Source organism: Martes martes, assembly GCF_963455335.1.
Source record: "Martes martes genome assembly, chromosome: 11".
NCBI lineage: Eukaryota > Metazoa > Chordata > Mammalia > Carnivora > Mustelidae > Martes > Martes martes.
In genome coordinates this window covers 72,321,766-72,349,608 of record NC_137899.1, presented here as the reverse complement: position 1 = coordinate 72,349,608, position 27,843 = coordinate 72,321,766, and positions in this window count along the sequence as shown.

The window sequence follows — 27,843 nt, the reverse complement described above, 5'->3', positions numbered from 1 at the left end:
TCCTGGTTTGGTAAGTATTTGCTTCCTAAGCAAAATTTGGCGTGTCTTTTCATTTCTCTTGTTATATTTTTTATCTCTGTGTTTTTATATTAAATGCTTAAATAATCAGACATTTAATATTTTTAAATTGTTCTATTCACTTTTATACTTATACCCTGCAACTATAATATTAGATAATTTGAGAGTGCTATGTCATTTATTTTGACATCACTTCAGATCAAACTTCTAATTAATGAAAAGCAGAGATCCTCATTATACCCTGTAATTCACTTTAACTCAGAACAAATTTAGGATTTATTTCAGTACATATTCAACTTAAACACCTGAATGTCTTCTTTATTAGGAATGAATGCCAGCATACTGTTACACAGTATATTTATATTTTTTTACATTGTCTTCATTGTTAGATGTAGGGGAATATCTATATTAACTCCTTTTGGGGAAATGTAAATAATGTATGCTATATTTTACTTTCTTGGAATCATGGTTCATTCAGAATGCAATATTTAATGAAGAAAAAGTTTAAAAGATATTTGCCCCACAAAGAAATTAATGAGAGTTTCTCTTTACACAAGGTATTCACAATAATAGCCTATGTATGCAAAATCTTAAACACAGATCATTCTCAATATTTATTGTTAAATTCCAACATAAATAATGTCTGTAATATAACTGACATATAGTCCCCTGCTTCAAAATGATAGTGCTCTTAAAATTTAAGATAAGCATATGGTAAAAAGGAAGCTCTTTATGTTTAGAAAGTTTTGCCTCTAAATACAAGTTTGGGCCTGGGGTCCTACACACATTTCTTTCAATTATACTGATTATATACACTCTGATTATACTGATCAGTGGCCACCCTGGTTTGGTTAACTCAATAATCAAAACTGGCCATAAACTAGAAAGTCTTGTGATTTCAGGGAAATGATTATATTCTGTGGATGCTAGAAGGAGATGGGGTGATTTTCAAGGAGTTTCTCAAATACAGGAAGTTCAAATAGAACTTATCATGGCTTTTCACAATTTCTACTTTAAGTTCTGTTTTCAAAAGCTGAAGAACAACGTGACTTGGGTAGAATTTTGCAATGAAAATTTTTCTGTTTGGGATAGCAAAAAAAACCTCTGTATGTAGTCACAAAAATACTAGGAGCCACTATTTTCTTGTGTTCTTCGTTTTCAGGATAGGAATTGAGAGGGAAATGAAAAAGAAAGCATGGGCTAAAAAGCCTAGAAGGAAATGATGATGACAATTCACAATTCGATATCTACCTAAATTATCATCTTTGGTATACCATTATATAAACTACTTCTGGCCCTCATTAATTTAGAATAAGTATCTTATAACAATTTTTACTAATGTATACTTTAAAATATTACATATGACTCCTAAAATATATTTTAATAGGATATACAGTTAAAACACCAATATTTATGTCAAATGCAATATCATCATAATATTAAATAAACGAATTCATACTTCCCCAAATTATCAAATAACTGGAAAATGCACACACTAATCTTATCTATATAGTGTCTAAGAAAAATCGCATTAAAAGGAGTTAAACAGACAAGAAAGACTTTATTCAAGTATACTGCAATAAAGGTCAAGACTATCGCAGTAGGGGAGATTAAAACCTACTCCTCTAAAATAAAACGTGGGACAGTTTTGAAGTACTGGGGTGAGCAAGTAAAAAAAGCACCAAAGGATGGTTTGTAGGGAGGCTGTCAATGTGATTGGGCCATTTATGTATGCTAACTGATTAGAGAAGTTAGACTCCTACCCTCCCACAGAGACTTGGAGATAGGGGCTCTGTCTTTCTTATGATTACTTTTCATAAGGATGGCTCCCTGACAAAGACATTTCTGGGCTCTAAAACTGGCAAGAGACTGGAAGATTTGTATCTCAAAGAAACAAAAAATTCACAATTCCAAGTTTAAAGTAAATGTTCTAAGAAAGGGAGGTCAGGAGCTGATAGGAGGAAAACCTGGCTCAAGTTCAGCCAAGCTGAAGGTAACATTAAGGCCATGACATAAAGAGGACTGTGGTAAAACAAGGTGCAAAGTGCAATGCTATAGGAAGCGGATGCTGGTGTAAAGCAAAGAAAATCTGTGGATACTTTGTATTAAAATGATGGGGTTCTTTTGCAATTCTCTTAGTAACAATTCAGTAATTCTTTGTAGTGATTTCTAAAAGGTGGTTCTGGCAAAACTACTGACAGAAAGGCAGCTGGAAATCAAACTTGACCATTTATAAGTTGTATCAGTCAAGGTTCAGAGAAACAAAAAGTAGAAGGTAAATATTAAGGTATTTATTGCAAGAAACTGACTTACAGGATTTGGTGGGACTGACTAGGTAATGGAAATTTATAGTACAGACTATTAGGGAGGGCAGGCTGGAAACCCTAAGGCATGAGCTGAAGCTCCTATACACAAGCAGAATTTCTTGTCCTAAAAACCTCAGGTCTGCTCATAAGGGCTTTCAATTGATTGAAACAGACCACCATGATTATCTAGGATAATCTCCCCTACAATTGATTATGAATGTTAATCACATCTACAAATGAATGTTGTACCTTAACACCTAAATGATTATTTGAGTAACTAGGGACTACAGCCTAGCCAAGTTGACATAATAAACAGACTATGAGGTCATAAGGTTGAATTGAGGCAGTATCAGAGAGATACAACAAAAAAACTAATACCACCAGTCCAAATGAAGTGGATGGTCATAAGGGTCCAACTAGGTATATGTATAATTTTAATCAATTAATTTTAGAATTTGAGAGCATATATGCCACATGGTTCTCATTGATTCCAGGGCTTTACTCCCTAGAAGAATATATATATATATATATAATATTGTACATATGTATAATACACTATTGTTAATATTTTCTTAATAATACATATTATAATTTTTAAAAATATGTTTATTGTGCAATCTATAGAGTAATGTAAATGCTCAGCATTTTATGTTCTAATCTACATGTTAACTACAAAAAACTGTAGTATGATATTTAAATCAAAAGTTTGTTATGGGGCATCTGGGTAGCTCAGATGGTTAAGCATCTGATTCTTGATTTCAGCTCAGGTCATCATCTAAGGTTTGTGAGCTCAAGTCCCACATGAGGTTCTGTGCTGGGTGTGGAGCCTGCTTAAGATTCTCTTTCTCCCTCTCCCTCTGCTCCACTGCCGCCTTCTCTTAAAAAAAAAAAAAAAAAAAAAAAAAAGTTTGTTACAAAAATGAAGAATTATTAGCCACTAAGTCATCATTAAAAAAATGATATCCACTTTTCACTCTAGAACAGCAATCAAAATTATTGAACATTTTCTTTTCTTTTTTTTTTTTTTTTTTTTAAAGATTTTATTTATTTATTTGACAGACAGAGATCACAAGTAGGCAGAGAGGCAGGCAGAGAGAGAGGAGAAAGCAGGCTCTCCACAGAGTGGAGAGCCCGATGCAGGGCTCGATCCCAGGACCCTGGGATCATGACCTGAGCTGAAGGCAGAGGCTTTAACCCACTGAGCCACCCAGGCGCCCCAATTATTGAACATTTTCTAAGTGAATTAAATATGTATTTAAATATTCATTATCTCATAACAATAATTTCCTTTAACACCATTTCTTAATCATATTACAATTTTTTCATCAGTTTGACTAAAATATGACCATTTTCATGATTCTGTATTTTGTTTTACAGGTGATTTTGCAGTATAACTTTTAAGATTCTGAGATGTAAAAATACGGTTAAATTGAGATTCTCTCTTAGTTTTACATATGTTTTTTAACCCACTGAGCCACCCAGGTGCCCCTAGATATGTTTGTTAAATATAAAGAAGAGTTCTTCTTTCTTTCAGTCTCTATTACTCCAGTATATTTCCCAAGACTCATAAACACATGAGCAGCACTGACACCAGTGTTAACTGGTGGTAACTTAGCTGTTAACAAGAAAAGCACTAGTTACTTAATCAACTGCTCTTAGCATGTAAGAAGTGTTATCCTATATCTCCTGGCCTTCACTACCTGCTTTAGAGTTCTTATCTAACACATTACAAAAATGAATATTTTTTAAGTTAGGTTTCAGTGAATCCTATTCTTTCCTATTCTCACCTAGATGTGAAAATTGTCATTTGCCATGAGCTAATGTTAAAATAGTTATATTTCTGATAACCAGAATTGGCACTCCTGTTAAGTGCTGCTTCTGGTAAGCTTCTTGCACTTCATATTTCACTTCTATTTTATGTCCTTTAGTCCAGAGCATTGTAAACCCCCCAGATGTGCATGAGGGAGGAGGAGAGGGGTGAGGAAAGAAACACACACACACACATACACACACAATCCCACACATACTTAAATGAATAGTTTCCTGTGACTCTAGAATAGGGTAAGGAAAGAATAGGTTCCTGTAAGACAGAAGCAAACAGTCACATGAAGGGGATGACAGCAATAGCTATAAAACTGAGGTAGCATTCATTCTGACACTAACTCATTGGAAAGTTGCCAGTGAAAACTAAGAAATTCATCTGAATCACTTTAAACCTCTCAGAGGAAATGTGCTATAAAAATTCAAGACAGTGTTGCCATTATTAAAGCTATTATTGCTAACATTTCTCATTATGAATACAAAGTCAGGAGTGGGGTAAAAGGCTGGTAAAGAAACCAGACAGATAATAGGGAGGAAGGCTGACAATTATTCACCTAGGTAATGAATTTGGTAATGTCTAAACTATATAGTACAATGGATCTTTTAAAATCTACACTAGATTGTGAAAAGAAACAATTTTAAATATAAATGTAGGCATTAAAAGAAATGACTATCTCCAAGGTGTAGATACTAAGCCTAACTCTCATAACGTCTGTGCTATACAATTGTATAAATCAGCATGTGCTACCATAACAGGATACCACAGACTAGGTAATTTAAACAACAGAAATTTATGCTTATAGTTCTGGAGACTGGTAAGTCCAAGATCAAGATGCCAGCAGGGCCTGTGTAGTTTTGAGACATCTTCTCTTGGCTTATGAGTCTCACCATCTCCCTGTGTGTTCATATGATCTCTCCTTTGTGAGCACTCAAGGGAAAAGAAAGCAAGCTCTCTAGTGTCTCTTCTTTTTTAAAAATTAATTAATTTTTGGGAGAGACAAGATGGTGGAGGAGTAACAGACTGAAATGACATCATATCAGGAGTTCAGTTAGGTAAGTGTCAAACCATTCTGAACCCCTACAAACTCAACAGGAGATAGAAGAGAAGAAGAGCACCAATTACAGGAAGAGAAAATCGACCACTTTCTGAAAGGTAGGATGTACGGAGAAGTGAATCTGAAGCAACAGGAAGATAGACCACGGGGGGAGGTGCTGGCTCCCAGCAAGCGGCAGAGAAGTGGAGCACAAAATCACAACTTTTAGAAGTCTACTCCACTGAGGGATATCGCTCCAGAGACTAAGCAGGAGTGGAGCCGTCGCAGGGACAGTATAGGTTCAGGTCCCACGGGATCACGGAAAGATCGGGGGTGTCTGAGTGTGGCAGAGCTGCCACATATTGGAGCAGGGAAGCCAACTACAGAGACAGAGCCAAAGAGTGAGCTTTCAGATTGGGGATATCTTAAACCATGATCCAGGGCACAGTCAGGCCACTGCTCTTTGAGCAGGGACTCCATAAGTGGCAGATCCAAAGAGACTCACCTTCCATCTTTAGGAAGAGAAGCAGCATGGCAGGAATCTGCTGGGTTTGGAGACTCCAAATGGGGCCATGCACCAGAGATAGAAACGCTAGGTCACAGGCCAAGTGAGCTCGGAGTGCAGCCGGAGACCAGGGAAACAGGAATGATTGACTGCTTATCTCTAAGGGTGCACTAAGCAGTAGGGCCCTGAGGTCTCAGCTCTCCAGGCCACAGATTGGGAGGCTGCCATTCTCATTCCGGTCCTCCAAAGCAGTATGGGAAGCGTTCAGGGAGCAAATGCTCTGAGAACAAACCCGAGTGGATTACTTAGCATGACCCCTGGCAATTCTGGCGCATTTCTGCCTCTGGCAAAGACACTGAGAACCACTGCAACAGGACCCTCCCCCAGAAGATCAGCAACAACATCCAGCCAAGACCAAGCTAATGGATAAAGTAGAAGAGTGAAACTTCAGACCAAGGGGAAAGCAACGCATAGAATTCATGGCTTTTCCCCCATCATCCTTCAGTCTTGCAAAGTTAAATTTATTTTATTTTATTTTTTTCTTATCCTATTTTTTTAACTTTTCCTCTTTCCTCTTTTAACATTTTTTACTTTTAAAAATGGAAATTTATACCCTGCTTTTAAAACAAATGGTGGCAGTGAGGAGGGCAGACAGGGATCTTAAAAATTGTTTAAGCTTCTGCTGCTGTTTCTCAACTGTTTTCCACTCAAAATAATCCTATGTCAAAGTGACATATTTTGGGGCAGCATATTCTAATCCCCTACAAAAACTTAATTATGGCTTCTTCCAGAGGAGGAAAGAAGGGATTTCCTAGATGCACTTATGTCAAAAACTAGAAACAAAGAGGCCTGGACTATTGCCCTTACATCACAGTGGCCCTTAACATTAACAAGTTTATCTTAACAATACCTTTCTTTAAAAAAAACTTTTTAAACTTTCATTGTTATAGTCATATTCTATCCCTTCATTGTATTTAACCTTATTTTTTGTATACATACAGGTTTTTTTTTTCTAAAAAAATTTCTTCTAATACATCAAAATATACCCTAATCTACCACATGGCTTTGTTCTCATCTCCAACCTCAGCACATTCCCACCTGTTTTTTTTTTCTTTTTCCAACAAACTTGTCTTATCAATTCCTTTTTTAGACTTTTTTAAAATATTCATCTTTACAGTCATACTCCATCCCTTCATCATGTTTACCTTTACTTTTGTATATATATGAGTTTCTTTCTTTAAAATTTTGGGAAATAGTTTCGTCTACAAAACCAAAACACACCCAGAATCAAGTGAGGGGCTCTGTTCTATTCACCAGTCTAATATATACATATATATGTATGTCTGTGTGTGTGCATGTGTGTGTGTGTGTGTAGTGTATGTGTATGTATGTGTGTGTGTGTGTGTGTATATATATATATATATATATATATATATATATATATATTCCCCCCCCATTCTTCTCTCTCCAGTTTTGGATCTCTTCTGACTTGGTTAGTGTACATTTTTCTGGGGTCTTTGCCACGCTTTTAGTATTTTATTCTCTCTTTCATATGTTCTTATGTTCTTATGTTCTTATCTGGAAAAAATGACAAGGCAAGAAAAACTCACCACAAAAAAAAAAAAAAGAGACAATACTGATGGCTAGGGACCTAATCAATATGAACATTGGGAATATGTCAGAACTAGAGTACAGAACGATGATTCCCAAGTTGTTAGCTGGGCTCAAAAAAGGCATGGAAGATATTAGAGAAACACTGTCTGGAGAAATAAAAGCCCTTTCTGGAAAAATAAAAGAACTAAAATATAACCAACTTGAATCAAAAAAGCTATTAATGAGGTACAATAAAAAATGGAGGCTCTTACTGTTAGGATAAATGAGGCAGAAAGAGAATTAGTGATATAGATTACCAACTGATGGAGAATAAAGAACCTGAGCAAAAGAGAGACAAAAACTACTGGACCATGAGGGGAGAATTTGAGACATAAGTGATACCATAAGATGAAACAACATTAGAATAGTTGGGATTTCAGAAGAAGAATAAAGAGAGTGAGGGGCAGAAGGTATACTGGAGTGAATTATAGTGGAGAATTTCCCTAATATGGCAAAGGGAACAAGCATCAAGATCCAGGAGGTACAGAGAACCCCCTCAAAATCAATAAAAATAGGTTCACACCCCATCATCTAATAGTAAAACTTAAAAGTCTTAGTGACAAAGAGAAAATCCTGAAAGCAGCTCAGGACAAGAAGTCTATAACATACAATGGTAGAAATATAAGATTGGCAGCGGACTTATCCACAGAGACCTGGCAGGCCAAAAAGAACTGGCATGATATATTCAGAGCACTAAATGAGAAAAATATGCAGCCAAGAATATTATATCCAGCTAGGCTATCACTGATAGAATGAGAGATAAAAAGCTTCCAGGACAAACAGAAATTAAAAGAATTTGCAAACACCAAACCAGCTCTGCAGGAAATACTGAAAGGGGTCCTCTAAGCAAAGAGAGACCCTAAAAGTTGTAGATTAGAAAGGAAAGAGACAATATATAGTAATAGTCACCTAACAAGCAATACAATGGCACTAAATTCATATATTTTAATAGTTACCCTCAATGTAAATGGGCTAAATGCCCCAATCAAAAGACACAGGATATCAGAATGGATAAAAAACAAAAACCCATCAATATGCTGCCTATAAGAAACTCATTTTAGACCCAAAGACACCTCCAGATGTAGGGTAAGGGAGTAAAATATAATTTACCATGATAATGGACACCAAAGAAACCTGGGGTGGCAATCCTTATATCAGATAAATTAGATTTCTAAGCCAAAGACTATAATAAGAAATGAGGAAGGAAACAATATCATACTTAAAGGGTCTGTTCAACAAGAAGATCTAACAATTTTAAATATCTATGCCCCTAACATGGGAGCAGCCAACTATATAAACTAATTAAAAACAAAATCAAAGAAACACATCAACAATAATACAATAATGGTAGGGGACTTTAACACCCCCCTCACTGAAATGGGCAGAACATCCAAGCAAAAGATCAACAAGGAAATAAAGGGCTTAAATGACACACTGGACCAGATGGACATCACAGATATATTCAGAACATTCCGTCCAAAAACAACTGAATACACATTCTTCTCTAGTGTGCATGGAACATTCTCTAGGATAGAATCACATCCTGGGTTACAAATCAGGTTTCAACTGGTACCAAAAGATTGGGATCATTCCCTGCATATTTTCAGACCACAATGCTCTGAAGCTAGAACTCAGTCACAAGAGGAAAGTTGTAAAGAACTCAAATACATGGAGGCTAAAGAGCATCCTACTAAAGAATGAATGGGTCAACCAGGAAATTAAAGAAGAATTGAAAAAATTCATGGAAACAAGTGAAAATGAAAACAGAGCTGTTCAAAATCTGTGGGACACAGCAAAAGTGGTCCTTAGAGGAAATTATATAGCAACACAAGCCTTTCTTAAGAAACAAGAAAGGTCTCAGGGACACAACTTAACCCTACACCTAAAAAGGAGCTGGAGAAAGAACAGCAAAGAAAGCTTAAACCCAGCAGAGGAAGAGAAATTATAAAGATTGGAGCAGAAATCAATGACATAGAAACCAAAAGAACAGTAGAACAAATCAACAAAACTAGGAGTTGGTTCTTTGAAAGAATTATTAAGATTGATAAGCCCCTGGCCAGACTTATCAAAAAGAAAAGAGAAAGGACCCAGATTAATAAAATCATGAATGAAAGAGGAGAAATCACAACCAACACCAAAGAAATACAAACAATTATAAGAACATATGATAAGCAACTATACACCAGCAAATTTGACAATCTGGAAGAAATGGATGCATTTCTAGAGGCATATAAACTACCAAAACTGAACCAGAAGAAATAGAAAACCTGAATAGACCCATGACCAGTAAGGAGATTGAAGTAGTCATCAAAAATCTCCCAACAAACAAGAGCCCAGGACCAGATGCTTCCCAGGGAAATTCTCCCAAACATTTAAAGAAGAATTAATACCTATTCTCCTGACACTGTTCCAAAAAATAGAAATGGAAGGAAAACTTTCAAACTCATTTTATGAGGCCAGCATTACCTTGATCCCAAAACCAGACAAAGATCCCATGAAAAAAGAGAATTACAGAGCAATATCCTTGATGAACACCGATGCGAAAATTCTCACCAAAGTACTAGCCAATAGGATCCAACAGTACATTAAAAGGATGATCCACCTTGACCAAGTGGGATTTATTCCTGGGCTACAAGTTTGGTCCAACATCCGCAAATCAATGTGATACAATACATTAATAAAAGAAAGAACAAGAACCATATAATGCTCTAAACAGATGCTGAAAAAGCATTGACAAAGTACAGCATCCTTTCTTGATCAAAAGTCTTCACAGTTTTGGGATAGAGGGTACATACATCAATATCATCAAAGCCATCTATGCAAAACCCACAGCAAATATCATCCTCAATGGAAAAAAGCTGAGAGCTCTTCCTCTAAGGTCAGGAACATGGTAGGGATGTTCACTATCACCAATGCTATTCAACATAGTACTAGAAGTCCTAGCCTCAGCAATCAGACAACAAAAAGAAATTAAAGGCATCCATATCGGCAAAGAAGAAGTCAAACTCTCACTCTTTGCAGATGATATGATACTTTACGTGGAAAACCCAAAAGGCTCCACTCCAAAATTGCTAGAACTCATACAGGAATTCAGTAAAGTGGCAGAATATAAAATCAATGCACAGAAATCAGTTGCATTTCTATACCCCAACAACAAGACAGAAGAAAGAGAAATTAAGGAGTCAATCCCATTTACAATGGCACCCAAAACCATAAGATACCTAGGAATAAACCTAACCAAAGAGGCAAAGAATCTACACTCAGAAAACTATAAAGTACTCATGAAAGAAACTGAGGAAGACACAAAGAAATGGAAAAATGTTCCATGCTCATGGATTGGAAGAACAAATATTGTGAAAATGTCTATTCTACCTAAAGCAATCTACACATTTAATGCAATGCCTATCAAAACACCATCCATTTTTTTCAAAGAAATAGAACAAATAACCCTAAAATTTATATGGAACCAGAAAAGACCCTGAGTAGCCAGAGGAATGATGAAAAAGAAAGCCAAAGTTGGTGGCATCACAATTCCAGACTTCAAGCTCTGTTACAAAGCTGTCATCCTCAACACAGTATGGTACTGGCACAAAAACAGACACAGATCAATGGAACAGAATAGAGAGCCCAGAAATAGACCCTCAACTCTATGGTCAACTAATCTTCAACAAAGCAAGAAAGAATGTCCAATGAAAAAAGACAGTCTCTTCAACAAATGGTGTTGGGGAAAACTGGACAGCCACATGCAGAAGAATGAAACTGGACCATTTCATTATACCACACACAAAAATAGACTCAAAATGGATTAAAGATCTCAATGTGGAAATGGATCCATCAAATTCCTGAGGAGAACACAGGCAGCAACCTCTTCAACCTCAGCCACAGCAGCTTCTTCCTAGAAACACTGCCAAAGGCAAGGGAAGCAAAGGCAAGAATAAACTATTGGGACTTCAACAAGATCAAAAGCTTTTGCACATCAAAGTAAACAGTCAATAAAACCAAAATACAACTGACAGAATGGGAGAAGATATTTGCAAACGACATAATCAGATAAAGGGCTAGTATTCAAAATCTATAAAGAGCTTAGCAAACTCAACACCCAAAGAACAAATAATCCAATCAAGAAATGGGCAGAGGACATGAACAGACATTTCTGCAAAGAAGACATCCACATGGCCAACAGACACATGAAAAAGTGCTCCACATCACTCGGCATCAGGGACATACAAATCAAAACCACAGTGAGATACCACCTCACACCAGTTAGAATGGCTAAAATTAACAAGTCAGGAAATGACAGATGCTGGCGAGGATACAGAGAAAGGGGAACCCTCCTACACTGCTGGTGGGAATGCAAGCTGGTGTAGCCACTCTGCAAAACAGCATGGAGGTTCCTCAAAAAGCTGAAAATAGAGCTACCCTATGACCCAGCATTCGCACTACTGGGTACTTATCCTAAAGATACAAAAATAGTGATCCAAGGGGGCACGTGTACCCGAATGTTTATAGCAGCAATATCCACAACAGCCAGACTATGGAAAGAACCTAGATGTCCATCAACAGATGAATGGATAAAGAAGAAGTGGTATATATATTCAATGGAATACTATGCAGCCATCCAAAGAAATGAAATCTTATCTTTTGCAATGACGTGGATGGAACCAGAGCATATTATGCTGAGCAAAATAAGTCAATCGGAGAAAGACAATTATCATATGATCTTCCTGATATGAGGAATTTGAGAGGTAGAGTGGAGGGTTTGAGGGGTAGGGAATGAAAAAATGAAACAAGATGGGATCAGGAGGCAGACAAACCATAAGAGACTCTTAATCTTACAAAACAAAGTGAGGGTTCCTGTGGGAGGGAATTGTGGAGAGGGTGGTTGGGTCATGCACTTTGGGGAGGGTATGTGATATGGTGAGTGCTGTGAAGTGTGAAAGCCTGACGATTCACAGACCTGTACCCCTGGGGCAAATATTACATTACATGTTAATAAAAATAATTAATTAAAATTAATTTTTTAAATGAAGTATATGTGACACACAATGTTATATTACTTTCAGGTGTACAACACAGTGCTTCAACAACTCTATTACACTATGCTCACAACTATAGCTATTCTGTTACCGTATAACTATTATAATCCATTGACTGTCCTGCCTATGTTGTACCTTTCATCCTGTGATTTATTCATTCCATAACTGGAAGTCTGTACCTGTACTCCCTGCCTTCACCTCTTTTTGCCCATCCCCCACACTCTCCTCTCTGGCAACTACCAGTTTTTTCACTGTATCTGTGGGTCTGTTTCTGCTTTTTTTCTTTGTTCATTTGTTTTATTTTTTTAGATTCTACCTGTAAGTGAAATCATATGATATTGGTCTTTCTCTGTCTTACTTATTTCACTTAGCATAGTACTAAGTCCATTCACATTGTTCCAAATGGCAATGTCTCATTCTTATTTATGGTTGAGTAATATTCCTGTGTGTGTGTGTGTGTGTGTGTGTTTACTCACACACATGTATACACTACTATATCCATTCAACTATCAATGGACACTTAGGTTGCTTGCATATTATAACATAATGCTGCAATAAACATAGGGGTGCATGTGTCTTTTCAAATTAGTGTTTTCATTTTCTTTGGGTAAATACTCAGTAGTGGAATAACTGAAACATGTGGTATTTCTATTTTTAATTTTATGAGGAACTTCCATACTGTTTCCACAGTGGTTGTACCAATTTATATTCCCACCAACAATGTATGAGGGTTCCCTTTCCTCTATATCCTTGCCAACATTTGTCATTTCTTATCTTTTGGATATTAGCCATTCTGACTAGTGTGAGTTAATAGCCTACTGTGGTCTTGATTTATATTTCTCTTATCTTTAGTGATGTTGAGCATCTTTTTATGTGTCTGTTGGTCATCTGCGTGTCTTCTCTGGAAAAATGACTATTCAGATCTTCTATGCATTTTTAAATCAGATTATTTGGGGATTTTTGGTGTTGAGTTGTTTAAGTTCTTTATATATTTTGGTTATCAACCCCTTAATAGATATATCATTTGCAAATATTTTCTCCCATTCAATAAGTTGCCTTTTTGTTTTGTTAATAGTTTCCTTCACTGTGCAAAACTTTTTTTTTTTTAATTTTGCTGTTGTCCCAATACTTTATTATCACCTTTGTTTCCCTTGCCTGAGGAGACATATCTAGAAAAATGCTGCAAAGGCCAATGACAAAGATATTATTGTGAAAAAAAAAATATTACTACCTATGTTTTCTCTTAAAAGTTTTATGGCTTCAGGTCTCACATTTAGAGCTTTGATCCATTTGGGGTTTATTTTTGGGTATGGTATAAGAAAGTGATTCTGTTTCATTCTTTTACAGGTAGCTATCCAGACTATCTTTGCCCCATTGTATACTCTTGTCTACCTTGTCATGGATTAACTGACCATATAATTATGGGTTTACTCTGGGCTCTCTATTCTGTTCCATTGATCTATGTGTCTTATTTTTGTGCCAGTACCATACTGTTTTGATTACTATAGCTTTGTAATATATCTTGAAATCTAGGATTGCAACACCTCCAGCTTTGTTTCTCGTTCTCAAGATTTCTTTAGCTATTGAGGGTCTTTTGGTGTGTCACAAAAATTTTAGGATTATTTGTTATAGTACTGTGAAAAATATTATTGGCATTCTGACAGGGATTGCACTGAATATAGATTGCTTTGGGTAGTATAGATATTTTAATAATATTAATTCTTCCAATTTATGAGAATGAAATATCTTTCCATTTTTTGTGTCATCATCAATTTCTTTTATCAGTGTTTGAGTTTTCAGGGCAAAGGTTTTTTAACTCTTTGGTTAAGTTTATTCCTTGATATTTACTCTTTCAGTACAATTGTAAATAGAATTTTTTTCTTAATTTCTTCTACTATCTCATTATTAACATATGGAAACAGCTCTGTATATTAATTTTGTATCCTGCAATTTTACTGAATTCATTTATTATTTCTAATAGTTTCTGGTATCTCTTCTTATGAGGGCACTTACCCCATCATAAAGGCCCTACATTCATAACCCTGATCTAATTATCTCCCAAAGGCCCCATCTGTACTATCACAGTGGGGCTTAGGCCTTCAATATATGAATTTGAGAGGGATACAAAGAGTCCATATACAGCTTCCAGATTAAAAACATCACTAATAATCAGGAAAATACAAAACAAAAACCATAATGAGTTATCACTTCAAACCTGTCAGAAGGGTTAATAAAATCAAAAACACAAGAAGCAACAAGTGTTTGCAAGGATGTGGAGAAAAAGGAACCCTCATGCACTGTTGGTGGGAATGTAAATTGGAGCGGTCACTGTGGATATGGTATGTAGGCTCTTCAAAAAAACTAAAAATTGCCATATGATCCAGTAATTCCACTAATTGGTATTTACTCAAAATAAACAATGACACTAATTTGAAAAGACATATTCACTTTTATGTTTATTGCAGAATTATCTACAATAGCAAAGATATGAAAGTTATCCAAGTGTCCAACAATAGATGAATGGATAAAGATGTGGTAAATATATACAATGGAATATTACTCAACCATAAAAAAGAATGAGAACTTGCCATTTGCAACAATGTACATGGATATACAGGATATAATGATAAATGAAGTAAGCAAAACAGAGAACCACAAATACCATATGATTTTACTCATGTGGAATTTTAGAAAACAAAACAAATGAACAAGGGAAAAAAGAGATAAGAAAGACTCCTAAATACAGAGAACAAACTAGTGGTTTCCAGGGGGAAGGTAAGTGGGGAGGTAGAAATATGTGAAGCCAATTAAGGAGGGCATGTGTTGTGATGAGCACTGGGTATTATGTGCAGCTAATGAATCGTTGAACATTATATCAAAAACTAATGATGTACTATAGTTTGGCTAACTGAACATAATAAAAAAAATACACCTATTGTGATGAGTACCAAATAATGTACAGAACTGTTGAACCATTATATTGTATACCTGAAATTAATATAACCCTATATGTTAATTATACTTCAATAAAAAATTAAAATAAAGAAAAGTAAAATAAAAAATAAAGAAAAGGTAACACTTTGAAAAAGGTACTTTACTCTGAGTACATATGCAAATACAGTATTTAAAAATAAAGAGACAATCCTATGTATCTACTATACCTCACTATAAGTCACAGGATTTAATAGATATTCTTTTTACTATTAAAAAAAAACTTCATATATAAAAGTCAAGAAGAACTCAAATGTTTTATTAAAATATTTCATTTTGAACATGCATTTGTGGATACTTTAACAGCAATTAAAGTATTTAGAGGAAAATAAGATATTTAAAGAAAAATTAAGTATTTTATAAGTACAAACACACATGATGTCAATACAAAGGCAGGAAAGACTAATAGGAAAAATCGTCACACTGAAGCAATTAAGTTACCAGGTTTATCCAGGTAAAAATCCTAGTTCAATAGCTTCTCAGAGTTTACTTATCTGTTCATCAGGCCCAGCTTTTTCCAAATAATTAGATAGCAAACAAAAGACATCTAAAGAGAGGAAAAAAATATCATTGGTAGCTGAGGACTCTGGTCTTTTTTTCTTTTTATTTAAAAAAAGAGGGGCGCCTGGGTGGCTCAGTTGGTTAGGCAACTGCCTTCAGCTCGGGTCGTGATCCTGGAGTCCTGGGATCGAGTCCCACAGTCAGGTTTCCAGCTCCATGGGGAGCCTGCTTCTCCCTCTGACCTCCCCTCTCATGCTGTCTCACTCTGTCTCTCTCTTTCTCAAATAAATAAATAAAATCTTTAAAAAATAAATAAATAAAAATAAAAAAGAAATTTAATGTTCAATGATTCATTACTTTGCATCACTAATTGTGAGCATGTGCTCATTGCATCACGTGTCCTCTTCAATGCCCATCACCCAGTTACTCCATCCCCCACCCACCTCCTTTTCCACAGCCCTCAGTTGGTTTCCCAGAGTCAAGAGTCTCTCATAGTTTGTCTCCAGAGGGGACTATGTTTTTAGTTTACAATTTGGAGAGTTTAAACCACCAACTTGCCCATTCAAAACATTTCTTTCTTTCCCTAGGAAAACATTTTCTGGTTACAAAACAAAAGCTACATTATCATGCACCCACAATAAATTTCTCTTTCTAGATCATTTTACATTCAAGAATGTACTTGCTCATCAAGGCACACCTTGAAGAGCCTTGTCATAAATAGTAAGAAAGGCAATGAATCTAGTGAAAAGAGAACAGGCATTTCAATCATATGGGGCTTGATACAAATTCTACTTCAACCATTTACTACATTGGAGACCTTGTGTAAATAAATAATCTTTCTTCTTATGATAGAATACTTGCACTGATTATTACTTCATTGCATTTTCTAACACCACAGAAATACAAAGGATCATGAGAGATGGCTATAAACAATTATATGTGAACAAATTGGCTAATCTAGAAGAAATTAATAAATTCCTAGAAACATACAACCAATCAAGACTAAGCCAACAAGAAACAGAAAATCTGAACAGGTCAAAAATAAATAAGGATTTTTAATCAGTAATCAAAAACATCTCAAGAAGCTAAAGTCCAGGAGCAGACGGCTTCACTGGTGATTTTACCAAACATTTAACAAAGAATAATACCAACCTTTCCCAAACTCCTCTAAAAAACTGAAAAGGAGAGAACACCTACAAACTCCTTTAACAGACTAACAGTATCCTGATACCAAAGCCAAGAGGAACACTACAAACAAAGAAAATTACAAGCCAATATTCCTCATGAACACAGATGTAAAAATTCTCAACAAAATACCAGCAAACCAAATTCAACAATGCATTCAAAGGATCATATACCATGATCAAGTGGGATTAATCCCTGGGATGCAAGGACAGTTCAACATATGCAAATCAACCAAACACATTAACAAAGTAAAAGATAATAATCTTATGATCATCTCAAGAAATGCAGAAAAAGCATTTGACAAAATTGAACATCCTTTCATGATAAAGAATTCTCAACAATTTAATTATGCAAGGACTGTATCTCAACCAAATAAAGGCCATATACATATGACAAGCCTACAGCTGGCATAATATCAATCCTAAAAAGCTGAAATCTTTTACCAAGAACAGGAACAAAACAAGGGTGTCCAACTCTTGCTACTTCTATTCAGCCTAGTACCAGAAGTCCTACCCAGGGCAATTAGAGAAGAAACAGAAATAAAGGGCATTCAAATCAGAAAAGAGGAAGTAAAATTGTCTGTGTTTGCAGATGACATGAATATATACACACACACACACACACACATACATACACACATACATATATATATAAATTTATTAAATACACACACACCCCTCCAAAAAGACTCTACTAAGAATGGTTAAAACTAGTAAATGAATTCAGTAAACATGCACAATCAACATAATCAGCTGAATTTTTATATACTAACAACAAATTATCCAAAAAAGAAATTAAGAAAACAATCCCATTTATAATAGCACCAAAAACAATAAAATATTTGGGAATCAATTTAACCAAGGGGGTAAAGTATCTTTATACTGGAGACTATAAAACACTGATTAAAAAAGTTGAAGAGGACACAAATAAATTGAAAGATATCCTGTATTCAAACAATGGAAGAAAACTATTAAAATGTCCATACTACCTAAAGTGATCTACAGATTTAATAAAATCCCTATCAAGATTTCACTGGCATTTTTCACAAAAATAGAAAAATAATCCTAAATACATTTGGAACCACAAAACACTTCAAATAGCCAAAGCAATCTTGAGAAAAAAGAATAAAGCTGGGGGCATCACACTTCCTGATTTCAAACTATACTACAAAACTATGGTAATCAAAATAGTATGATATCAGCATACTTTAACAGGTATAAAGACCAACAGAATAGAACTGAGAGCTCAGAAATAAACCTACACATTACATAGCCAATCTTTGACAGAGGTGCCAAAAATACATAATGGGAACAGGATAATCTCTTCAATAAATGATGTTGGGAAAACTGGATATCCACATATCCAGCAAAAAGAATGTTAATTGAATCCTTATCTTACACCATACATAAAAATTAACTCAAAATGTATTAAACTTAATGTAAGACCTGAAATTGTTAAACATAAGGAAAAAGCTTTTTGACATTGGTCACTGCAATGATTTATTGGCTATGACACCAAAAATTACAGGCAAAAAGAGCATAAATAAACACATGGGACTACATAAAATTTAAAGCTTCTGCACAGCAAAGGAAACAATTAACAAAATGAAAAGGGAACCTACAGGGTGGGAAAAAAATACTGGTCAATCATATGTCTAATAAGGGGTTACTAACCAAAATATATAAAGAACATGCAGAATTCAATAGCAAACAAATAACCTGATTTTTTAATATACAAAAAACCTAATAGACATTTTCCCAAAGAAGACATACAAATGGTCAACAGGTGTTTGAAAAGGTGTTCACCATCACTAATCATCAAAAAAATTCAAATCAAAACCATAATGAGAAATCACCTCACACCTGTTAGGTTGGCTATTTATCAAAAAGACAAGTGTTAGTGAGACTGTGGAGAAAAAGGAACTCTTGTGTACTGCTGGTGGGAATATAAACTGGTACAGCCATTATGGTGGGTCCTCAAAAAATTAAAAACAGAGCTACCAGAAGATCTAGCAATCCCACTTCCAGATATATATTCAAAGGATATAAAATCACTACCACAAAAAGATTTCTACACTCCCATATTCACTGCAGCATTATTCATAGTAACCAAGATGTGCAGACAACCTAAATGTCCATTGATAAGTGGATAAATAAAATACCAGTACCATATATATAACAGGTAATATAGCAGTATAAAATATATGTGCCTACATATATTTACAATGGAATATTATTCAGCCACAAAAAGAAGAAAATCTTGACATTTGTGACAACTTGAATGGATCTTCAGGACATTATGTAAGTGAAATAAAATAAGTCAGATAAAGACAAATATTGTATATCTTACTTATATGTGAATCTTTTTTAAAAAAATCATACAGGGAATAGACTGGTGGTTGCCAGAGCTGGGGATAGATGGGTAGTGGGTGAAATGACTAAAGAAGGTCAACTGATACAAACTTCCAGTTATAAAATAAATAATTCATCAGATGGTATGTAGAGCATGGTTAATAACACTGTACTGTATATTTGAAAGTTACTAAGAGAGTAAATCTTGAAAATTCTCATCACAAGAAAAAAAGCTACAACTATGTGTGATGAAGGATGTTAACTAGACTTATTATAATAACTATTTTACAATACATACAAATATTTAGTCATTATGTTCTACACCTAAAACTAATAGAATGTTACAGGTCAATTATATCTAAAAAAAAAAAGAAGCAAACCCTATCATTTGTGACTACATGGATGAAACTAGAGAATGTTATGCAAAGTGAAATAAGACAGAGAAAAACAAATAGTACATGATCTCATCTCATTTACATGTGGAATCTTAAAAAAAAAAAAATTCAACTCATAGTAATAGAGAGTAGAATAGAAGTTACCAGAGGCTTGGGGTAGAGGTAGGGAAAAGGGGAGATAATGGACCCAGGATACAAATTTCCAGTTACAAGATGAATAAGATCTGGAAATCTAACATATAGTGAACATAGTTAATAATAATGTATTGTATACTTGAAATTTGCTAAGTCAGTCTCAAGTGTTCTCACTAAACACATACACAAAAGGTAACTGTATGAGTGATAGATATGTTTATCAGAGTGATTGTGGGATCATTTCACAATGTATATTAAAACATCGTGCTATACAACATACATACTATAATTTGTATTCATCAGTAATACCACAAGCTGGAAAAATATATAACATTAAAACTTATTCCATTATATTACTGTTTGTTTTTTTTTTAAGTTGTAAGTTCTAAATACTAAACATGTCAAACCATGCACTTCTCCTCTGAATGGTTACACATACTGTGCCCCTGCTAACAGTCTCCTCTCCTTTCCCATCTCCCCAACCCATCTCCATTGTTAACGTCTCATTTTAGACATTGTGCCCTCTGGGGCACCTGTGTGGCCTCCATGTCTGGGTTCAGTCATCCTTCTATCTGTTTTTACTTCCTTGTTCTTCTCCTTTTTAACCAATTGCAACTACTATTTATGTAAATACTTAATTATTTCTGCATATCTCCACTAGATTGTAAACTCCATGCTTTGTCATCCTACTAGGCACTTAATAAATATTTGCTAACAAATAAAAAATTATTTCACACTTCAGGATATCTCTTTGAAACCACCAAAATACAGATTTTCTACTGATGCACTTAGTTTGCAACCTTCTCTCTCCTTTATTCATTTGTGTAAATAGTCTATTTAATTTCTTGCTTATTATTTCATTGAATTGCCTTTTTTCAATATGTTGTTTCACAACATCTTATCCTTTTAAAATCTTGACATTGACTATTAGAGGGCCAGGAAAAATTATGATAATAATGAGGATTTTCAGAGGGATGGATCACCTTGATTGTGAGTGGAAATTCAACTCCTATTATTCATGCCCAAAATAACCTATCTGACCCAGGCTTCATAAGATAGAAAAATCAGTCCCATGGAATTATTAGGGTGGCTAGTTCTATTAGATCAGTTGTTTGGACAAAGAACTATTTGGCAATAAACAGTCTGACAGACTTAAAATTTTAATAAAGTAACTGGATGTTCTAGAAATAAGGGACATGAAAGTTAGTCCTCATTTAGCAGACTCAGAAAGATTAAGTCAGACTAAATAAGACTAAAGTAGACTAATGGCAAAGGTAGACTTCAGGACTTAATGACATTTAATTCATTTTTCTTTCTATATCAACTTTATATTAAAAGTTACATTAGTTGTAATGATTCAGTCCTCCCTATCAAGTCCCTCATCCAACTGCTTCTTTCATATTTCTATTATAATGGTTTTATATCAATATAAATTCCTCTGTTGCAAAAAAACATACTCAATTTTGTTCCTCAGTCGCTAGTCATATAGGCACACAATAACCTCTTAGATCATGAAAGAATAAGAGAATTCCATCAATAAATCTCTCTTTTACCTATCCATTCCCCCACCCAACCAGGTATAGGCAAGTCTTCTTATCACGGGAGACATAAAAAGAATTTACTCAGGAATCTATTCTTCTTAAAAGAAAACTGATCTTACAGATAATCCTATTCATTTCATTTTTCAGCACCCATTCCTAGTGTGAACAACTACCCTCAACACCACAACCACTTGCCAAATCAAGGAGCCATCTTCATTTTCATCAGAACCAAACAACCTGAGCACTTTTCAGGGTCACTATTATCTCAATGAAAATTTAGTTTAAAATACACCAAAATTCATGTTAGATAGATAGACACATATTGCATTTAAGATTTAAGTCAGGATGTTGAACACCTGAAACTAATGTAACATTTTGTGTCAACTCAAATTAAAAAAAAAAATTAAGATTTAAGTTAGAGCCATGTGGGCATTTGTACAATTTGTTTTGTGTACCTAATTAAAACTGCCCATACTAGCCTAGCAAATAGCCTAGCCTATTGCAAATGAGAATGCAATATTCAGTCCTATGAAGTTCTTGGTCTTTTTGGATTTTGACATATTCACTAATATTCCCAGGTTTGTGTTCTCTGCAAATTTAATGGGGATGTCATAAATGTCTTGTTAAAGTAATTAAAGATAATGTTGAACAAAAAGAAACCTTATTTTATGTTCCATAAACTTTCAAGGATAGGTACTAGTCACCAAGGATAGGAGGCAGAATTTATCTATATCACTGATCAAAGATAGTGATTTTTAAAAACCTGCCTTGTCTACAAAGAATATGTTTCTTTACTGCAGGTTGATCAAAACTTTCTTATTACTCTACATGTTATAACATAATTCTACATTATTCAAAATTCAACATTGTTTTCAATCACATCTGCAATAAAATATATACCTCATACTTCCTTCAAAAACAGCACATGGAAATTCTGAAGAGCTGCCTGCATACCTGAAGTTGAAGATTTCCACACCTTCTGAATCTGAGTCCTCAAAATATCAAAATATCAAAATATCAAACTTCTCAAGGCAATCACCCTTCTAAATCAGAGATTACCAAAACAGGGCCAAATATATACTAATTTCAGAATATTAGCAGTGTTTTTTGCTTTTGTTTTCTCCTCTGAAAAATCTTTATTACATCTTTAATGTGTACTAAGCACTGTTGGCACTCAGAATATGTAAAAATTTTAAAAACGTATCTCCTGTCTTCAAGGTTATCTCAATGTCCTTAGAAATAAGGAGACATGTGAATAAACAAATGTACAAGGTAAAAAATTGTCAATTGCCCCGGAAATACCAAAAAAGGATTTATAGAGACAACACCACTTTGGTCAAGTTCTAAATAATAATAGCACCAAGGCAAGTAAGATATACTGTGCTTATCTCAATTAATTCCTTTAATACTATGTGTGGTGCTCTTATTATCCCAATAGTAATAACTTTGAAAATTAAAAATTTAGTAACAGCATGGTCAATTAACATTAACCTATTGCTAGTAAACAATAGAGCTGAGACTTGGACCCAGCATTTTCTGACTCTAGAGTTGATATTCTTAACTATTGTACCATCAATTATATTTCAAATGACACACAGGATCTGGGAGAGAGAAACTTAGGGAAAGAAATCTAAAGAGAGAGAGAAACATTTGGGAAACTGCAAGAGGTTAGAATAGCTATAATAATTTCTAGAGCAAAAGTAGGGGAGCAATGAGAAATGAGACCACAGAAGTAGTCAGAAAGTCCAATATGACTGGCCTTTACTGCATGCAATAACTTTCTCCTTTAGACCCTACCTGGTAACAAACAATTCACCAAAGGGGCCAATTGATTAAAGGAAATGAGAAAGAGAAAAAAACAAAAAACAAAAAACTAAAAATAATGTCAGATTTATGGTTTGAGCTCTGGTGGATAGTAGTATCCTTAACAGAACATGAAATAAAAATAGGGAAGGAGTTTTTGTAGTAAAGAGAAGGAAGCTGATGTGCCCAGTTTTGACCATACTGCATTTAGTGTCTGTGAGACATCCAGGGGCAGTCCCTACGAGGCAGAAAATATGTGGGTTAGAGACAGGCTATGTTCAGGCATGGGGATAACTCTCTAGGTTCTAGATGTGATTAACCTACTTACAGATTGAATATATGCAAGTGGTTTAAAACCAAGCTTCCAAGAAGAATGTCCAGCGTGAGAAGACAGGCAAGAACAGGGATCTGAAATATACCACTACTTAGAAGAAAGTAAAATAGTAGTTTAAAATCCCCTTTTATGAGCTTCACAGTCTTTGTGTACCTTCTCCTTATATTACCACTGGCACAAATCTACAATTGTTGACAGCTTATTTGAATAATGGCTTATCCTCAATGAGATAAGCCACTGGGAGCAGAGCTTTTGCTCTTTTAGTCCAATTACTAATCATAATGTCAGCACACGGTAGGTTCTCAATACTGAATGAAAACCAGGTAAAGAAAGATAAAACTCATTGGAAATGTGGAAAGAGACAGGAGAGAGTGCTGTCAAGGGATTCCAAGGTTTCATGAATAGAGCATACAATAAGAAAAGAAATTAATCTTTGAAAACTATTTGGCATCCTCACAATAACATAAGAAGGAGCACTGTCACAAGGGAGCAGAAAGTCCTAAAGGGCATTAAACTAGATAAAACTGAAAAAGAACTGAATAGGGGCACCTGGGTGGCTCAGTGGGTTAAGCCTCTGCCTTCGGCTCGGGTCATGATCCCAGGGTCCTGGGATCGAACCCCGCATTGGGAATCTCTGCTCAGCAGGGAGCCTGCTTACCCCCCTCTCTCTCTGCCTGCCTCTCTATCTATTTGTGATTTCTGTCTGTCAAATAAATAAATAAAGTCTTTAAAAAAAAAAAGAACTGAATAAAATAAGGGAGAATTAAAACAAAACCAAAAATACAACACAAGATCAATATTTCTATTGGAAGCAATAAATGCAAGAATAGACACTGCAAAAAACTGGAACTGAAGTATACAGGTAAACATAAGAAACTTCATTAAAAATATAAAGGAAAAAGAAAGGCATCAATGTTATGCAATAAAAAAGAAAAAGAAAAAATGCTATGCAAATATTAGGATTAAAAAAGTACATTCAACATAATAATTATAGCTATTTCTTAAAACAATCAAAAGAAAATATCAAAAATACAATTGATGAAACTTTCCTGAATTAAAAAACATGAATATGCAAATACCTGTGACTCCCTACATCTAAATAAAATCAAAAGTACTCTACACACAGATACTCCTGGCAAATTCCTGAATTACAAATATAAACAAAAATCCTCTCATAATCCAGATATTTCCTTCAAGTGTAACTGTAAAAAAATTCTTAAAACGAACATAATGAAAAATACATAAATTAACAATGATAAACTGTACCTAATCGCTATAGTATCAACTAGACATGCAGTGAGAGGAGCGGAGGAAAAGAGGATTTCAGATGGAACTTCAAAAAGTTTAAACAAATTCTCCATCTCACTCTCAGCGGACTTCACAGATTCCATTTCATTCTTGACTCTGATAACTTTAAAGAAACCTCCTCCTGGGGCACCTGGGTGGCTCAGTGGGTTAAAGCCTCTGCCTTCAGCTCAGGTCATGATCTCAGGGTCCTGGGATCAAGCCCCACATCAGGCTCTCTGCTCAGTGGGGAGTCTGCCCTCCCCCTGCCTGCCTCTCTGCCTACTTGTAAGCTCTCTCTGTCAAATAAATAAATAAAATCTTTAAAAAAAAAAAAAAAAAGAAAAAAGAAAAAAAAAGAAACCTCCTCCCAATCAATTCCGAAAAGCAGAAACTACAGTTTGACTATAATCCACTAAAGCTTAAAACCTGTTTATTAATGTTCAATGGAGAAAAATTAAAACTTGGTAACTGAAAATACTCTAACACCCTCCTGAATAACCATTAGTTCAAAGAAAAACTATGATCAGAGAGAATTTGAAAAATACTAAGAATGAGGTCATCATATGAAAACCTATGACTGATTTCCAGACCCGATTTCAGACATAAATTTAAAGGTTTAAATGCCTTTTCAATGTTTCTTATAATATTAAAAATTGGAGGGGCGCCTAGGTGGCTCAGTGGGTTAAAGCCTCTGTCTTTGACTCAGGTCATGATCCCAGGGTCCTGGGATCCAGCCCCACGTCGGGCTCTCTGCTCAGCAGGGAGCCTGCTTCCTCCTCTCTCACTCTGACTGCCTCTCTGCCTACTTGTAATCTCTGTCTGTCAAATAAATAAATAAAATCTTTTAAAAAATAAAAAAATAAAATAAAAAAATAAAAATTGGAAACAACATAACAATAAGGTAATAGTTATTATTCAAATATTAAAAGTCATATATTTTAATCTTTTTTAAAATGGGATAGAAAAAAGTTCCAGCATAACATTAGGCAAAAAATGTATCCCAAACTAGGTATATTACCACATATGGTTAAATGAAAGGTGATAAGCAATAACTTCCCTGAAAATTTGGGAAGACATAGAAATTAAAGGAATAGAATAATAATGGCATAAACACAAGTGATAAAAGCAAAATTTGAAGAACAAATATATTTTCTATACATCAAACCATCTTTTAAAAATAGTTCAGATTTTGGGGCGCCTGGGTGGCTCAGTGGGTTAAAGCCTCTGCCTTCGGCTCAGGTCGTGATCCCAGAGTCCTGGGATTGAGCCCCACATCAGGCTCTCTGCTCAGCAGGGAGCCTGCTTCCCTCCCCCCCCCCCACCGCCTGCCTCTCTGCCTACTTGTGATCTCTGTCTGCCAAATAAATAAATAAAATCTTTTAAAAAAATAGTTCAGATCAGACTGATGCATAGTTTAAATGTCTTACCCTCAATACAATTTTCAAAGTAAGTATATCAAATTTTTAGTACTCAATGTGTTGATATTATTTTCTTTCCAATATGCTAAAATTAATCTACTACGGTTGTGACTAATCTTAGGAAAAATCATACATCTAATTTCTATTTAGTTGTAACATGGACAAATGATTTGATCTCCATGCACATTTTATATTCTAAAGATAAATATTAAGAACAAAACTGACAATGGGTAGGCCATATTAGGTGATCTCTCATTATAACTACCTCTTTAAAAACTTATGCATGAGACAAAAGTGAAAGTTAATAGTGATACACGAGTAAAAAGAGAAATTGCATTTTCTAATGAAATAGAATTCTGCAGTTCATATCACTTGTAATTATTTCACTTTAACATAGTAGGAAGCCTTTGGTAGCTGGTAAATTAGATATGAAAATTAGTGCTATTCAATAAAGAATCCAGAATTCATAATAACACTGGCTTTTAAAGTTCATACCAAGCACTGAATACTAAGGTCAATGTCAGCTTTTATCCATTCAAAGTTGAAAGCTAAATCAGTTTTATTAGAGATCTATACCAATAGCATACATTGTGCCTGATCAGGATTTTCAGTATTTATTTTCTCTTCAGTGGGTAACAGCATCATTACTGAAAAGTATATTAAGGTATAATAAGGCATACATAAAATAAAAGATGATTACAGAGTACTGTGAAAGTTCATAATTTATAACCCTTTTCAGGAGTATATGTAGATTTTAGTGACCACAGCAGATAAATGTTACTTCTCAACTATTTGCATGAAACTTCACAAAGACTCAGCCTATGAAGAAAGGCTTCAGAAATGATTTTTTTTTTATTCACTGGCATTATCTCTTCTTTTCCAGCTATTAAAAGAAATTTCCTTAAAAGAATTTACAAGAAAAGGACCACAACATATCTATAGTAGGCAGATAAAATTCACTACTAATACTGATTTCTTCTCCCTTCTAGTGTGATAGGCAGAATAGTCACACAAAGAGCATATTTAACTGTGAATATTTGAAGTTATACAGTAAAGGGGAATTGAAGTTGCAGATGGAATTAAGGTTGCTAATCAACTAACCTCAAGATGGAGATATTATCCTGGATTGGGCCCAATATAGTCACAAGGGTCCTTATAAGTGAAACAGAAAGGCAGGAAGGTCAGAGTTAGGCATTTGAAGATGCTGCGCTGTTGACTTTAAAGATGGATTGGGAGGGACGCCTGGGTGGCTCAGTTGGTTAAGCGGCTGCCTTCGGCTCAGGTCATGATCCCAGCGTACTGGAATCGAGTCCCACATCGGGCTCCTTGCTCGGCAGGGAGCCTGCTTCTCCCTCTGCCTCTGCCTACCACTCTGTCTGCCTGTGCTCACTCACTCTCTCTCTCTAACAAATAAATAAATAAATAAAATTTTAAAGATGGATTGGGAGCATGAGCCAAGGACTATAAGAAGCCTCCAGAAACTGAAAAGGCCATGAAAAAATTTACTGCTAGAGCCTACAGAGGGAACT